The sequence below is a fragment of the Mus pahari genome, chromosome 18 (assembly GCF_900095145.1).
Source record: "Mus pahari chromosome 18, PAHARI_EIJ_v1.1, whole genome shotgun sequence".
NCBI classification, from domain to species: domain Eukaryota; kingdom Metazoa; phylum Chordata; class Mammalia; order Rodentia; family Muridae; genus Mus; species Mus pahari.
This window is the reverse complement of record NC_034607.1, coordinates 10355993-10373325: the sequence shown is the minus strand read 5'-3', so window position 1 is coordinate 10373325 and position 17333 is coordinate 10355993. Positions and strand designations below refer to the sequence as shown.

General features: G+C 44.9%; 1 pseudogene across 1 annotated transcript; it reads right to left on the bottom strand.

Annotated features, from left to right (window-relative positions):
• Nucleotides 1-11079: 11079 nt before the first annotated feature.
• LOC110335879 lies at nt 11080-12309 on the bottom strand (annotated as a pseudogene). The gene has a single exon (XR_002381189.2). The product of XR_002381189.2 is annotated as an SWI/SNF-related matrix-associated actin-dependent regulator of chromatin subfamily E member 1 pseudogene (transcript).
• Nucleotides 12310-17333: the final 5024 nt, after the last annotated feature.

Genomic DNA, 17333 nt, shown 5'->3' with positions numbered 1-17333 from the left:
CCATCCAGTTAGAGGTTAATCATGCCATTTGAGTGCCACCATTGTGCCATTATATTTTGCTGTAAAACAGCCATGGCTAGTTTTTACGCAGTCCAAGATCCCAGCCTAGAGATTGTTATATCTCTCAGGGGGTTGGTCTTCCCATCTCAGTTAATTAACATATTAACTAGGCATGTCCAGTGGTCTATCTCCCACGTGATCTAGGTCTCATCGAATTAACCACAAGAGCCTTACGGGAGGGTGTTTGAGAGAAACTGAATGTGTAACCCTCTGCCTCTCGCTCCTGTGCTGTTCAGCAAATAACTGACACCATTCCACAACAGGCTATCAATTTGGAGCATCCTCATAGATGTGTTTATTGATGTACAGGTGAATAACAAAATCGAGTTGTTCTACAAAAGCCTTCATCAATACCTCTTATATCCATGGAGGGGAACTTGGCAAGTATATAGCACCAAGATACAGCTGTCCCCTTGGAAATTGGAAAGTTTGCCGCACCATGAGTAAGGAGGTGGCCAAGACCACACATCTAATAATGAATGGAACCACAGTAGCTGTGAGCACTGAGCTGGCTTGGGAGCCTGTGTTCCTTGTCAGGCTTGTTACTGACCTTCCGATGCGGATAATAAATAGGAAGGGAGACAGAAGGGGAAGTCCAGATTTCTTCCACTTCTGTGCTTGCTCATTATGACGCTTTATGAACTCTGAGCATCAGATGCTTCTGCTGGACAGAGCCTTCATAATTTAATCAGGGTGATTTGCCATGACCTCATAATCTATTCTGATAACGCTGCATGGCATGGGCACACATAGAGTATTAGGGAACTTCCTTCCTTCCTTCCTTCCTTCCTTCCTTCCTTCCTTCCTTCCTTCCTTCCTTCCTTCCTTCCTTCCTTCCTTTCTTTTTTTCTTTCCTTATTTTATTTTATTTTACATCCTGACCGCAGTGTCCCCTCAATCCTCTTCTACCCACTCCTCCTCTCTTTCTCTTCAGAAAAGGGCTGGCTTCAATGGATAGCCACCAACCATGCCACAGCGTATCAAGTTGCAGTAAGCCTAGATACCGCCACTCGTATTAAAGCTGGACCAGGGAACCTAGTAGGAGGAAAGGGTTCCCAAATGCAGGCAAGAGAGACAGAGACTCCCACTGTTAGGAGTCCCATAAGGAGACCAAGTACACAACTGTAACGTATGTGTGGAGGGCCTAAGTCAGGCCCCTGGTTGGCAGTGCTGTCTTTGTGAGTCCCTGTGAACCCAGGTTTGTTGATTCTGTGGGTTTTCTTGTGGTGTCTTTGATCCCTCTGGCTCCTACAATTCTTCCTTAGGGGACATTCTTTATCTTTTTAGTTTCAAATGGCTGCCATGGCTTCTCAGCAAAGATACAAACCCTCAGTTCCTGCTCAGCATCTCAAAGGAAATGTAGTGAACGCTAGGTGGCAGTCAAGGCTCATTGATTTTGGTGTGGCCTGTAGAAACCAGTACTTGTGCATAAAGTCATGAAGGGCTCCATCTATAGAGTTTACCCAGAACCTGGACACTGCCTTTTTATTCCCATGGATTATCACCTCCCCAAGCAAAGCTGCCACTGCCAGAGGAATGGGGTTGAGGGCTTTTTGAATCAGACCAATTTGGCTTTGAAAACTGGCTCTCAAAATCAGTAAACGCTATGTGTCTGTAAGTCACGTAAATTGGGTGGTTTCTCTTACCATTTAGATATACAAAGAAAAATTTCTGCTACCATTTAAAGCTATTTCTTCTTGTACTACACTGGAGTGGAATGCAAGGGCAGGCAAAGGTTTGGCAAAACACTCAGATCCCATAGCAGCCACAAAGCTGTATGGCGGTCCTGTCAATCTAGTTGCACATAGATGGTGTCAAGGGTACCTTCAACCCTGGGCTTCTGCAGAGACTCACAGTCCTTCTTCCATCTTTGCCACTCTCTGTTCTCACCTCTGCCATTCTGAGTTCTGTCTCTCTTTGTCCTGTAATGCACTTCTACAATAAGCAAGAGAAAAATGCATCTCTTCTGCAGTTCCTTATGTACCAACCTCACAAGGTAGTGTGCTGTATTTTGATGAGTTTCTGGATAAGGTATTTTCTATTTTTCTGCTCCTGTCTTCTCCTGGGAGCCTACAGTAATCCACAGAACATACTATAGTCCCTAGGGAGGGCAGCCCTAGGGCAGTCTGGTACCAAGACAGTGCAAGAAGAAGCACATTTATTTGCTGATATGCTTCTAAGTAGGAAATAACTTTTCTTTCTAAGAGGACTTAACACTTGGGAGGCAGAGGCAGGAAGTGAGTTCCAGGGACCTGATGGCCCGTACCCACCCACTAGGAGCCCAAAGAAGCCCTTCCTTTCTTAAATTACTTTTGTTAAATATTTGGTCACAGCCCAGAGACTATTGTCCAGATGTAAATGGGATTGCTTCTTTACTCTTGCCAAGATAATCAACAGTGTTACTATGGAGGGAAGCAAGAAACAGAAAAAAGGAATAAAACGAATAAAGCATGTGTTTCAGTTCACTGCATACATTTCTAGTGCATTTTCATTCCACTGATGATTATGCAAATAACTTGGGCCAATTATATGCCCCTCACCCTGGACAACATCTCTTTATGTTGGTTTCAAATGTGATTCTCCTATCTCAGCCTCTCAAGTACCAGTATTATAAACATTACCATGTCATCTCTCTCTCTCCTCTCTCTCTCTCTCTCTCTCTCTCTCTCTCTCTCTCTCTCTCTCTCTCGACAGGATCTCACATAGCCCAGGCTGGCCTGCCTGAAACTCACAATGTAACCAAGGATGACCTTGGACTTCTGATACTCCTGCCTCCATGTCCCAAGTTCTGGGATTATAAGTGTGGACCTTCCATGTTTGGTTTATCTAGTACTGAGAATTGAATCCCAGGCTCCATGCATGCTAGGGCAAACATTCTACCCAATGAGCTACCCAGCCTCACATCGTTCCCTTAAGACTTATCTCAGTCTTCACAGGTCATGAGTAGGTCGACCTTAGGCTTCCCAGGCAGTGAGTTCACTCTAGTATGAGTGATAATTTTGTATTTCAGAAAACACTCGGTTCATGTCCACAGGGAGGCAGGGAAGGGAAATTGAAGCCAGGGGACACTGTAGTAACCAGACAACATCCTCCTCACGTGGATGTATTGTCCTGGATGGAACTTTTCTTTCCTCTTGTCTTTCTTTAGGATGTTTTGGTTGTTATTATTATTATTATTATTATTATTTGCACAAAGTAGAAGAAGTCCCTCAAACTGGGGATCTTACCACGCCCAGCACTCCCTGTGTGTTCTCTCCCAACTCTTTTCATTTTCTTTCTGTTCTGCTTCTCTTCTTCAAGGCATGTATAGTCCAAGCCATCCTAGAAGAACGTAGTAGTGGAAGAAGCCCAGGAGTAATGCTAACACTGGACACAATGAAGCAGTAGCGGTGATAGCTAATGCTTATCAAGGACTTAAGATATGCCAGGCTAGAGTCTCCTTTATGCTGCTGTAACAGAATATGGGCAACTGGATAATTTAGTGACGAACAAGAATTTATTTCTCCCATGTGAGACTAGAAGTCAAAGATTAAGGTTTCTGAAGAGAAGGAGCAGGGAAGAGCAAGCTGCAAGTGCTGCAGACAATCTCTCTCTTTTAAAATAAAGTTTTATGTTTATTTACATGTACGTGCCTCTCCCTCCATGCGTACATGAATATGAATGCATTGCTCATGGTAGCCAGAAGAGGGCATCAGATCCCACGGTGACGGGGCTACAAGGTGGCTATGAGCCCCAGCTTGGGTACCTACTTCCTCTGCAAAAATAGCATGGACTCTGAACCCCTGAGCCATATATATCCTCAGCCACCACACAGCCTTGTTTCTAAGAGCCTTAACAGTCTCAGGACAGAGCACTCACTGCCTAAGCACTTCTTACAGGCCTCCCATCACATCTCAATGATGTCACTTTTCAACACCTGGATTTTGGAAGCAACATACACAATCAACAGTATGTGAACTAATCTAATTGATTTTTTTTTTTTTTTTTCTGAGACAAGTCTTCTCTGTGAAACCCTGATTGGCCTGGAACTCAGAGATCCGCCTGCCTCTGCCTCCCAAGTACTGGGATTAGAGCTGTGTGCCCTCACTGCCCAGCAATTTAATAGATTTATTGATTTTTTTAAATGGCCATGTAAGGCCATAAATACCAAATCTTGTATTTATCTGGATGCAACTAAAATCTATGAGAGTGTGAGTTTTTCTCATAGTGTTATGTTAGGAGACTGTCTTTGTGTAACATATCAGAGAATGAATCAAACACCATACCCTGTCTATATTCAGAGTCAGACATCCTTACTGTGTGGTTTTTGTTTGCTTGCTTGTTTGTTTTTAAGAAGACATATTAATATCTCCATCCCAGCTAGAAAAAGGAGTGGGAGTGAGTAGCAAAAATGTCTGTCCGCCAATGATGCTTATTCTTAGCAGGATCAAGGCCTGGGCCCTGGCAGCCCTAACCTAGGCTCAACCATCCACCCTCAACATGCTGGCTCAAAAAATAAGTTATGGGGCTGGCGAGATGGCTCAGTGGGTAAGAGCACTGACTGCTCTTCCGAAGGTCCTGAGTTCAAATCCCAGCAACCACATGGTGGCTCACAACCACCCGTAATGAGATCTGGCGCCCTCTTCTGGTGTGTCTGAAGTCAGCTACAGTGTACTTACAGTGTATAACAATAAATAAATCTTTAAAAAAATTAAATAAATAAAAAAATAAGTTATAATGAAAAGCAGAGGATTTATTCAATGTGACCATCTTGGGAAGATAAATAAAATGTCTCAATGATCTCAAGTCTGTATTTAGGGACCTGGCTTGAGGTTTAGGTTCAAATAGAAGCCTGGGTTCCAGTCTCTCCAACAAGGTGTTCCATCACATTATCAGAACTGTGTGAAATCTTCTCTAAAGATGACCCACCCTCCTTGTGATGAACATAGGACTCCAACCTCTCCCAATCCCAGCCTGAGACAGCTTGGGAAATTCCAGTTCTTTGGGTTTACCTGTTTCATGAGTCTGGCAGAACAAGGCGCATGTACCCATACTTAAAACATTTACGCCTGCCAGAGCAGTTACCTGTTTTTTGTTTTGTTTTGTTTTGTCTTTGTTGTTGTTGCTGTTTTTATCCTATTTTAGGAGATCCCAGTTAGGGAGAAAATGCTGATTTCCTCCTAAAGTCCTTTCCACCTCCATTTCATTGGTCACAACTTGGTCATAATCCCAGCCTTATTGTACAGGTTTGTAGGCGGCCTCACATTTTCATGAATAACTGTAGGGCAAGTGGGTCATGCTACCAGACAGAAGAACTGGCAAGGTTGAGTGAGCTCAGACCCCAGGAATCTCAGAGACTTGAGATCACCAGAAAGCAAACCACTCCCTACCCAGTTCTGTGCCTGCTCTGGAACACAAAACCATGACAGCCCACTGAGAGGACCATAGGCAGTCAGTTATGTACTGCAACACCTGGAGTACTTCCCCCATGCAAATGGAGCATCACTAACATCTCAGACTGAGCCAACAGGAAACACCTACCCCTAAATTCACCCTACTCCTCAGTGTTTATATAGTCCCTGTCCACATAAAGTGCACAAATTATTTCACCAAGGATCATCTGAGAGTGTCATTGAGCTGTAACACTTGGGGAGGAGTTTTCTCTCCTGAAGTAGCATTCATCACTGGACCTTGGATCCAACTGGCCTAGTCACTTGCTGTCACCTCTGCTGGTTCTGGTGATGCTGCAGTAGTTGAGGAAAGACCCACCACAGTAACTGAGAGACCTGGGACCCTGGTTGCCCACCCTGTTCAGGCTGACCAAACCTCCTTGATTTTCTTCTAAGAGCTGTAACACTCCTGGCATTCCCAGCCAGACTGGAGCCCCTTGGAACCTACTCACACCTGGCTATGCTTTGCCCTCAGTCTGGTTTGCCTTATGGTGTCTGAAGCCCTGGAGGGAAGCAAGAAGAGAGCAGAAGACAGACAGTGTTATTGTCCTGAAAAAAAGTCAGGGCTCAGAGATAATAAAGCAAAGCATAATAAAAATTGATAGGAAAATAACGTTATCTGCTGTCTTCCTCATTTACAGAGGAAAAAGAAGTTACACTTAACTTTTTCCACAGGTAAGTGACTGATGGGTTAACTTTTCCAGAGGGAGACGTAGACAAATGTCTATTCATCCCAGAAAGGGCACCAACAAGACTTGATGGTTGCTTATTCAATGTATGTGTGCTGTTGCTCTCTTCAGACACACCAGAAAGGCATTGGATCCCATTACAGATGGTCGTGAGCCACCAATGGAAATTGAACTCAGGACCTCTGGGAGAGCAGTCAGTACTCTTAACTGCTGAGCCATCTCTTCAGGCCTGACTTGATGGCTTTTAACCTGGCCTTGTGTCCACCTTCTCAATAGATTTCATCTCATATTTGGGTAGACATTTAATCAGATGGAAAATGAGAAAACTGAATTTTAAGAGCTAGTAACTCCAATATTACTATAAATGTGTGTTTATGTATACAGTGTGTGTGTGTGTGTGTATGTACACATACTCTTTAGTGTAATAATTATTGGTTTTAGCTCCCCTTTAGACTAAAGCAGCCTATTGTTTAGTCTTACAGAGAGATGACCATCGCCAACAAATGTGATTCAGTCCTGAAAAGCTTTGCCTCAGCTAAAACACAAAGCATCCCTGCATCACAAATAGAATAAAGATACTGGAAGGTGTCCCTGGAAGTGATATGGCTTGAGAGTGGCAGGTAAATGTTGAAAACCACAGGTAATGAGCTGGAAGAACCAGCCCTTTGATAAGGAAAGGAGGAGGTAGCTGGCAGGAGGATTGATGACACATTGCATAGAAAACACTCTGCTAAGACAGTAAGCTATCACACCACACCCTAACAACTAAAGTTAGCTGGATGATCATATGGAAGCCCAAAATGCTCCTTAGTGACTGAGCTGGGAAAGAAGTTACTGACTTCTTAAGTGATGGAAGTCAGGGGTAGGCAAAGCGAACTGAAACTGAGGATGAGCTTCCGAACTTCAGAAAGTTTCCATTCTGACGCCCGTGGGTCCTGAGACCAGGTGTCTTACCCTGTGGTACTGGGAAATAGGAGATAAAGCTAGGAAAAGAGCCAAGCCATTTGCTTTCCAGAAAGTATTTGCTCTTGGAAAATCAAAGCAAGCAAGAGAAACAGCTTGATCTTTGAGATTCAGCCAAGACCGTCACCAAACTATGCAAATAAACTCTGCCTAGCACCAGCCAGTTGCCCAGTTTTTAAGTCCTACAGTGCCATGCTGATTGTTTCCTTTTGACTTCCATCTTCTAGAACCTTCTAGAAGGTGTAGTTGGTGCCTACTATTTACAGTAGGTTTAGTGGACCAAGCTTTGCATATCAATGAGTTTTTCTAAAAAATAATAGTGTGTGTGTGTGCATAATATATATATATATATATATATATATATATATGTGTGTGTGTTTGTATGTTCGTGTATATATATGTGTGTGTATATATGTGTGTATATATGTGTGTGTGTATATGTGTGTATATATATGTATGTGTGTGTATATATGTATGTGTGTATATGTGTGTATATATGTATGTGTATATGTATGTGTATGTGTGTGTATATATGTGTGAGTGTATATATGTGCGTGTATATGTGTGTGTGTATATATGTGTGTGTGTGTATGTGTGTGTAGCTAGGAATTGAGGTTGAAGGCTTTCTCAATTGCTTTTCACTTATTTATTTATTTATTTATTTATTTGATGTAGAGTTTCTCCCTGAAGTGGGAGCTTGCTGGTTGTGTTAGGCTAACCAGTAGGTTCCTGGCATCCTCCTGTCTCTATGCATCACTGTGCCTGGCATAGCACTGAGTCACGGTGCTCAGGTGCATGACACTATGCTGGCATGGATCCTGACAGGTGTGAGCCACTGTGCCCAGCATCTTTACATGGATCCTGGGAAGTGACTTTGGGTCTTTAAGTTCTGACTGAAAAAAATCTCCCTCACCACCGAAGGATGGATTTTTTTTTCTCTAATGTTTTTAATTGCTTGTTTTTGTTTTTGTTGTTTGACAGTTGATATGTCAAGAATGCTGATCTCATATGTAAAGCAAAGTATATCTCATCTTGTTAGAAGTAAATCTCTTGTATTTTATCAAATGACTTAAAAATTGTTGTAGAATCCGGGCGTGGTGGTGCACGCCTTTAATCCGAGCACTCGGGAGGCAGAGGCAGGCGGATTTCTGAGTTCGAGGCCAGCCTGGTCTACAGAGTGAGTTCCAGGACAGCCAGGGCTACACAGAGAAACCCTATCTTGAAAAACCAAAAAAAAAAAAAAAAAAAGAAATTGTTGTAGACTGGATTGACTGTTAAATGGTTAAATGGAGAGTAATGGAGGAGCAATGGATCCAGAAGAGAAGGGAGGTGGGGCTGTGGAGCTCGTAGGAGGCTGTGGTTGGAATGGCTAGTCGGAGGGAAGATTGTCTTGTCATGCCCAAGTCGCAAAGACCCCAAAGACCACTGAGGAGCCACTTCCAATGTAAACACATTGGGGTCTTTATTATGAACTCTTAAGTAAGGACTTTCACCAGCATTGTCGAAGCAGATCAGAGTGAGAGCCCCGAGTCTACGGGTGAGGGGTACTTATTGTAGTTACTGCCAGCTTGGGGAAGTTCCATAGGGGTCAACAAGTTAATTTTTTGAAAACTGCATTTCTGGCATAATCTGCAGGGACTGAATACGGGGTCAGGGTTGGGGGGCAAAACTACCTGACACAGGATGGCTAAGTTATCTAATTCTCTGCAGGATGTCTTACATTATCTGTATGTGCCTTGACCCTGCCATTGGGATGTTTGTTCAAGTGGACTTTGTAGTTATCTTCCTTGAATTGGAGTTTAGCTCCTGGTCTTGCACAAAATGGAGGTTTTACAATCTTTTAATTTTTTTAATTTTAAATTTCAATTATGTGTATGCATGTGTGTCTATGTGGGGAATGTATGCAGGATTGTAGTTATTCATGGAGTCAAAAGAGGGTACCAGACACCCTTAAGCTGGAGTTTTAGGTGGATGTGAACAACCTGCCATAGGTGTTAGGAAATGAACTCTGACCCTGTGCAAAAACTTGTGTACAGTCATCTCTCTTGCCCTCAAGATCTTTTTTCAAGAATTTCTTAATTCCTTTTACCTTTAAAAAAACTCAAAACATTGACAGAAACCATCTTCCCAATATCTATTTTTAGTTAACTATTTCCCACCTGAATATCACCCTCACTTGGGAAGCAGAAGGGAGTAGGTGGAGGCCAATACACTGTGAAACTATGTTGTTCATGGGAAGGGGGAAGAAACTGTGGCCTTAAACGCATCCCACACACCTTTTGTGGGGATGGCTCCTATTTTCCTTAGGGAAAGGGCAGGTGTAAGGTATAAACAGGCAATCCCCCCATCCCCTCCTCAGTAAGCCTGTGGCTAGTTATAAATTTGGATAGAGGAGTTGAAAGAAGCAAGCAGGGCGCAACAGCTCTAGTTAATGAGTCTCCCGGGAGCTGGATCTGATGCCGAGGCAGCTGTTTTCTAGGTGGAGAAACTGCCCAAGATTTACTAGACTCCTTCCCAGTCTAAGTTTATAGAAGCATTAGGGACATTTAAGAAACATTCTCAGACCAGGTGAGCTGCCTGGAAAAAGCACAGACCAATTAGTCTCTCTAGAAGAGATAGTCTCCTATTTGTTGAGCTGCCTACAAGGTATGTACAAGCTTCAGCTTTCCAGTGTTCATAAGTCGTCCCCCATGCTAGAGTGACTGTTCAGTGACACAGATGTCTTTGAGTCCTTTCTGCTTCTGTCAGCAACCCTGGTCTAATGTTTTGTAATGCAGTGGGATGATCGAGCATCCCCTCTGAGGTACCAACCATACAACAAGTCTAGTATAAAATGAAGTTTGTTTGAGGCACGAGAACGGGGTGAGAAGGGAGTGTGGGCAGAGAATGAAGGGAGACAGAGAAGGACAGAGAGGGAGAGAGAGAGAAGGAAAGAGGTTGGCCAGGAATGAGTGGAGAGAGAGAGAAGGGGAGAGGGGTGAAGGGGAAGAGGGAGAGGCCAAGCAGTCCTTTTTATAATGGCAAGCCAGGCTCTTACCTGGTTGTTGCTAGGTAACTGCTGGGCAGAGCCTAACAAACCCGTCCCCCACCCTCCTGTCCCAAATCCCATAAACTCATTGGTTCACCAAGTTAGACCTTGGTGGTCTCTATTTTGCCATTGGTTTCCTATCTGAAATGAGTAGATGTTTCTCTACATCTCCCCAGGAAGAGTGTAACACAATAGCATGGCAAAGCTTTCACATAAAGGAGACCAGGTGCGAGCCATTCTCCAATAGAAAGAATCTAAGTCCTGTGACACTCAGTGTATGAAGGAAAGCCAACAGCACTTCAGGAGACCAAGGACACAGACCTCCGGAAGCCTGCACGGGACTTACTTAGTGATGTGTTGCAGACTAAAGACCTCATATCCTTCCATTTGAGTATGAAGTTCCTTGATGCTTCGCTAGAAGTGATGGTATTGTTGTTCCCAAGTCGCGGGGGCTCCAAAGACCACCAAGGAGACAATTCCCATGCAAACATATACAGGTCTTTATTAAGAGCTCTCAGAACAAGGACTCTCACCTTTATGTCGCAGCGGGTCAGAAGTGAGAGCCCCGAGTCTAGGGGAGCAGTGTTTTCATTGTAGTTACAGCAAACTTGGGGAATTTCCATAGGGGTCAGCAAGTTAGTATTTTTTTTTTAAACCAAAAACCACATTTTTTTTTTCCTTTAAAAAAGTTTTAGGACAGCCGGCGTGGTGGCACACGCCTTTATTCCCAGCACTCGGGAGGAAGAGACAGGCAGATTTCTGAGTTCGAGGCCAGCCTGGTCTACAGAGTGAGTTCCAGGACAGCCAGGGCTATACAGAGAAACCCTGTCTNAGAGAAACCCTGTCTTGAAAAACCAAAAAAAAAAAAAAAAAAAAAAAAAAGTTTTAGGTCACATAAACAAGTCAGCATTTACTCCTTCTTCTGGTCTTCCTGCTCTGGGTCTGTGGGCAGCTCCTCCACTGTAGCACTGTTGCTCTCTGAGCCAGACTATCTGTCACTGGTCCCTTCCACCTCCATTCTGTCAACCCCCTCCTGCCCACTCTCCTTGTCCTCAGGAGTAGACGTGCCTTCTTCACCATTCTGCTGGCTCTCTGCCGTGTCTTCAAGGTGTGTCTCCTCTGTCTCCATCAGGATGTTCTCCTCATCCTTCTCCTCTGCTTTGTTCGCCACTTGCTCTTCCTCAGGGGCGATGCTGCTCGGACTGCGCCCAGCCTGCTCTGCTGCCTCCTTCTCCCTCTCCTCCTGCCTTTTGCGGGCCTGTTCCTCTGCCTGTGCCATCTCAGCTGCAATCTTCTCCATGTCTACTTCCACCTCCAGACCACATAACCTTTTAAGTTCATTGTTAAAGGAGTCTGTGCTTTTCCAGGAACTTCCTCTTCTTTTCCTGGTGTCGTTCCTCTATCTGAAGGAGCTCGGCTTCTAGTTTCCGCGGATGAACCGTTAAAGACTGGATCTGTCGCTTGAGGACCTGCATTCTAGCTGTTGTGACAACCGACCGCACATCAGGTACCACACTCTCACTGAGGATCTCACTGATGAGATGGCGGTTTCTCTGGAAACGGGCAGTGGCTGTGTGCCATATAAGGTTCTCCTTTCTCCATGCGAGACTGTCTCTGTCTACTTTCTTCCTCTAACGCAGCTTCCGCACGACTTTTTGCATTAATATAGGCAAGGTACGCAGGGGAATTGTGGTAGGCCTTCATAGGCTCATTGTACTCTATCTTTCTGCTTCGTATTCGTTTAAATATTCTTGCTTCTCTTCATCAGTGAGATCTCGCCACCAATAATCTTGCCAAATTCCCACAGCTTTAGGTCAGGGTTGGAAGCCTTTACTTGGTCCCAGACCTTTCGGCTGTACCTCATGTAGGGCATCAGTGGCTTATCTGGTGGCTTTGGAGGCTTTGGAATTGTAATGCCAGAGGACGTCGTGACCGGCTGTTGGTGCCCGGGTTCCCTCCCAGCCTGTAGTTGTTGTAGGCGAGATGACTGTATGGATTGTAATCCCACAAACCCTGGTGTGCTGGGCATTTGTATTGCAGGAGCTGGGGTGGGAGGTGGGGCATAAGATGGTCTTTTTGACATTTTTGGAAGATTAAATTCTCAGTTCCTTAAGAATGAATCTGAGACACCGCGGGCTGAGAAGGCGCCCCCAGCTCCGGCTACGCTTCCCTTTGTCCCGCCAAGTTAATATTTTTAAAACTGCATTTCTGGTGTCATCTATGAGAACCAAACACGGGGGCAAAAATTACCTGACAAACAGGATTGTTAGGTTATCTGTTCTTTGCATGTCGTGTTTGGTTATCTATATGTTCCTTAACCTTGCTATTGTAGCTTGACTGGCTGTTGCTAGGGGTGGGGGATCACCCCATTGCTGCCATCTACAGCAAAGACTTGGCAAGCAAGCAAGCAAGCAAGCAAGCAAGCAAGCAAGCAAGCAAGCAAGCAAGACTAAGGATCTATTGCACAGATGTTCTGTGCTGTGTTACTGGCCCCACCTCCAAGACTATGGGGACGACCCACAAATATTGTACTTACCGGCTATGAAAAAGTGTGTCCCTGTGTTCTCAATTGTTAATTGCAGAGCTGGCAGAGCCAGGCTAGCAGGATATGTAAATGTTTGTCATTTCCTCACCTGCTCAAAAAAGAAAGGCAAGCTGCCCTGGGGAAAGAAAGGTCAAACTTGTTGAGTAAGCAGTATGGCTTTTTGCATAATAAAGAGCTGGCCGCCGGAGCTGGGGAAGACTGGACCCGGGACAGGCTGGCTGGGACCGAGATCAGTGAGAACCTCTTTTAGGGACGAAATGGAGATGGAGAAGTCTGGTTAAATCACAAGTTGCCTGGAAGACTGCCCAGCAAACAGGCCAATGGGTTTAAACTATATAGCCATCTCCGTGTCTTTATTGTTCAGTCTCAATTGGGATTTTTGAAAGCCCTGCAATACAAGATGATCCAGACGTCTTGACAACCAGAGAAGCAGCACTACCTATTGAAGAACAGTGTAGTCACCGGTCGAAGAAACCAAACGCCAAACTCCTCCTATTGCAGAGAACCTGATGATTGGTAACAGTAAGCGCGGTGACACGAGAGGTGAGGTCTTGGGATACAAGTGACAGTGGCTGAAAGGTGCCAGAAGTGAGAGATGCAACAAGTGGGTCAGCATTAGTGGCAGGTTCTGGTAGAGGGTGTTATAACATGACTTTCACCGACACGCCAGCTATATAAATAATGACACAGAGACTCATATTATTTTCAAAGCTTAGGCCTTTATCTTGGGCTATCTCCCAGCTAGCTCATCTTCTTAACAACCAATTCTCTCCTGCGACCTGCCAACATGGCCGTGTCTGCCTCTCTCCTTGCTCTGAATTATCTGCCCACCTCCCCAGCTTGAATCTCTCTGCCTTCTGTTTCTTCTCCCAGAGACCCTGTCTCAGCCCGGAAGTTCCGCTCTCCACTTTCTGCATAGCCATGGGCAGTGAGATCTTTATTAAAAGCCAGTCAGCAAGTAAGAAAGGATGTAGGCAGGTCCATCCTGTAATTTCATCCCTGTGGGGTTCAGTGCCTTATGTCGGCACGGGGAAGGCATTTATTCCAGGTTTGGATTTAAAAGGGGAGATTGATGGGTTTGAAGGCAAAGTTAAGATTAGCAAAGCTTTCAATAATTAAGGAGGTCTTTTCATGTCCCCCCGGGGGGGCTATATAATTAATACCTGACTCTCAAGGTCTACCTCCTAGGAAGTAGGGAGCTTACTGTTCCATAGCAGTTCAGTTAGCAACATCAGTCTTGCTGACTTCTCAGGAAACAAGAAATGGCTCAGTTTCTTTGCCTATCACTTTTGCTGATAGGTGTCTAGTACTGAGCTCACAAGACGCATCCTTGATGATGGGATGGTATTGTTTGCATAATTGTCTACTAAGGGCTGGTGGGTTACAGGCTTTCTTGTTGACCTGTGTAGTGGGCTGGGCTGATGCTGCTTGTATTCTAATGCTAATATGGAGGCCCCAAGACCTGCCTATCTCAGAGATGATGAGAGACTCTGAATGTAGACCCAAGTGACACGGTGCCCTTGTCCTCAGTTATTTCCGATTGGTCGATAAAGGTGTTGACAGCTAATAGTTGGGCAAAAGAGACATAGGTGGGATTTAGGATTCCTGGGCTTGGGGTTGGAGGAGAACCACAAGGGGTGGGGCAGAAGAAAGTGAATGGAGGAGAGAAGCTGCCATGGGTTAGGTGAGTCATGAAAATGTGGCCCTGAGGGCTGCCCAATTGGAGTTAAGAGCAGCCCAGATGAAACCTAGCAAGTAATAATTTGGGGTTATCAATAGGAAAGTGGATTCTAATAACATATCAGGTAGATATCTGCCCAGCTCTTGTGCTGTTTAAGGCTTATTTTAACTATAAAGGTTGTGTGTGTCTTTTATCTGGAAAATGAATGATCAAGGGCAGGTAGAAACTCTGAATTGGGACTAAAAATTTCTAAAACAGACCTGTGGCACCATGGGAAGGTAGTAGAACTTAAGACTTGGGACCTAGTGAGAGGATGGTAAGTTTCTGGGGAGATTGCCTTGAAAGGAATTGTGCTGGAGAGCTGTATGCCAACTTGACACAAATTAAGTCATCTGAGAAGAGGAGACCTCAATTAAGAAAATATTTCCGTAAGATCCAGCTATAGGCAAGCATGTAAGGTTTCTCTTAACTAATGGCTGATGGGGAAAGCCTAGCCCGTTAGGTGGATCCATCCCTGAGCTGGTGGTTCTGGATTTTATAGAGGTAACCTCCATAGACTTCACCCCTCTCCACTTGGGGTGGTTGGGAATGCTGGCCCCAGGGTCACGAGAACAGGAGAGCTGGGCTTTCCTCCCAGCACTTGGGAAAGCTTGTCCTGCACCATGCCTTGGCAGCACAGAAGAATTGGCCCTGGTGGTGTGGGCATGTGTGAGCCAGCCTGAGGCCATGAAAGTGGGAAATTTGGTCCCACCCATTGCCTACTATGGCATTGATTGAGCTAGATGAGGCAGTGCTGGAGAGCTTTTGCCTTGCTAGTAGTAAGGGTGCTGGTGACAGTTCAGGTTAGCTGACTGGCTGACCAACCAAGCTACCATACAGGCTCAGATTCAGGGTTGGCCCATGCCAACATCTACCCCATCTATGAAATTCTTGAGTGTGTGAAGGGGTCCTGTAGATCCAAAGCTGCAGGATCTCCATGACTCAGAGCAAGTAACAGGCTATCTGATAGGATTCCAAGAGAAGATTCTGGATTGATGATGCAGCAGAAGCAAGAGGCCTGAAACCAGAAAATCGTTGCAGTGAACATTCGTAAGTAAAAATGTGTCGCGCCATTAAGGAGCACGCTGTGATCCACTACAGCTTTTTGTTTGTTTTCTTTTGTGGGGCAGGTGGCAAGGGTAGAGGGCAGAAATGAAGGGATTAGGAGATGAGTGGAATTGGGATACATGATGTGAAATTCACAAGTAATCAATTAAAAAGTTAAGAAAGAAAAGAAAGCAGGCTGAGCAAGCCATGAGGAGCAAGTCAGCAAGCAGCACCCTTCCATGGCCTCTGCCTCAGCTCCTGCCTCCAGGTTCCTGCCCTGTGTGAATTCCTGCCCTCACTGCTTTTGATGAACTGTTATACAGAACTATGAGTGAAATAAACTCTTCTTCCCCAGGTTGCCTTGGTCATGGTGTTCCATCACGGTAGTAGTAAGCCTAACTGGGGCTGGAGAGATGGCTCAGCGGTTAAGAGCACCGGCTGCTCTTCTGAAGGTCATGAGTTCAAATCCCAACAACCACATGGTGGCTCACAACCATCTGTAATGAGATCTGATGCTCTCTTCTGGAGTGTCTGAAGACAGCTACAGTGTACTTACATATAATAAATAAATCTATCTTTAAAAAAAAAGAAAAACCAAAAAAAAAAAAATAGTAAGCCTAATTAAGCTGGAGTATTGCAATTCTGCTCCTTGCTCTTTCTGGTTGAGCTTCCTCCATGTGCTCTCATTATGATATGTTTTTCTTTTCTCTTTGTCACAGGCCCCCAAATGAATGGGCTAACTGATCACGGATTGAAACCAGTAAAACTATGAGTGGAAGTCAACCTCTCCTCTAATTGCACCAATGGAGCTCAGTCCTTTTTCACAGTGATGTAAAGATAACCAACACAAGAGGCTGTTATAGAAGAAAGGTTAGGCAGCATGGGTCCTCACCCATCAAAGCATGACTGAGACTTCATTACAGTTGGCTCAGTAACAGACAGCATCAGGCCATGAGGATGAAAGTGTTCCATGATTGAGCAATGTTGCTTTTCTAATCGCTTATGTGTTTATAGTGACGAGGCTGTAAAAATATCACTGCAGTCTGGTTGTATGAAAGGATAGCACTCACAGCTGTGGACTGTAGACACCTTTCTTTTTTCTTTCTGAGACACATGTTGTCCATGTTGTCCAGGCTGGCCTGAAACTCGCTATGTGGCTGACAGTGGGTCTCGTGCTTCCACTTCCCTCTCAAGATACAAGTGTGTGTGTGTGTGTGTGTGTGTGTGTGTGTGTGTGTGTGTGTGTGCGTGCATGAAGACCCAAAAATTAACTTGTAAGCCTCACCTGCGCAAGGACTGTGTAACTTCCCGGAATGCTGGGAGTTGTAGGCCTTGGAAGATAACAAAGCCACTTGGGAAAATACAGTGGCTGTGTGGTTTGGCCTGCACAACATGTGTCTCCTCGCCCCTTAGCTGGGAATTCCAGGGAGTGGTCCTGACCAAAGCTGTTAAAGCTTGCTTTACATTTGGCTCAGAATTGTGGGGTTGGTTTCTCTGCAGGTGAACAGTGCCCATGCCTTTAGAAGTCAAGGCCAGCTTTCTTCTTCAATCATTTCTCCATCTTATTTTGAGACGGGCTTTCTGTTGGTTTTGTCTAAGCTCCGCCCCACAGTTCCTTGGCAACAGCCAGGTGTCTCTGACTCACTATAAAAGGGGCTGCTTGCCTCCTCTTCCCTCTCTTGCTCTTTCTCACTTCTCTTTCTCTTTACCCTCTCGCTCCCCATTCCTCTTCCCCGTTCTCTATGTGCTCATGGGCCACCCCTCTTCTTCTTCTTCTTCTTCTTCTTCTTCTTCTTCTTCTTCTTCTTCTTCTTCTTCTTCTTCTTCTTCTTCTTCTTCTTCTTCTTCTTCT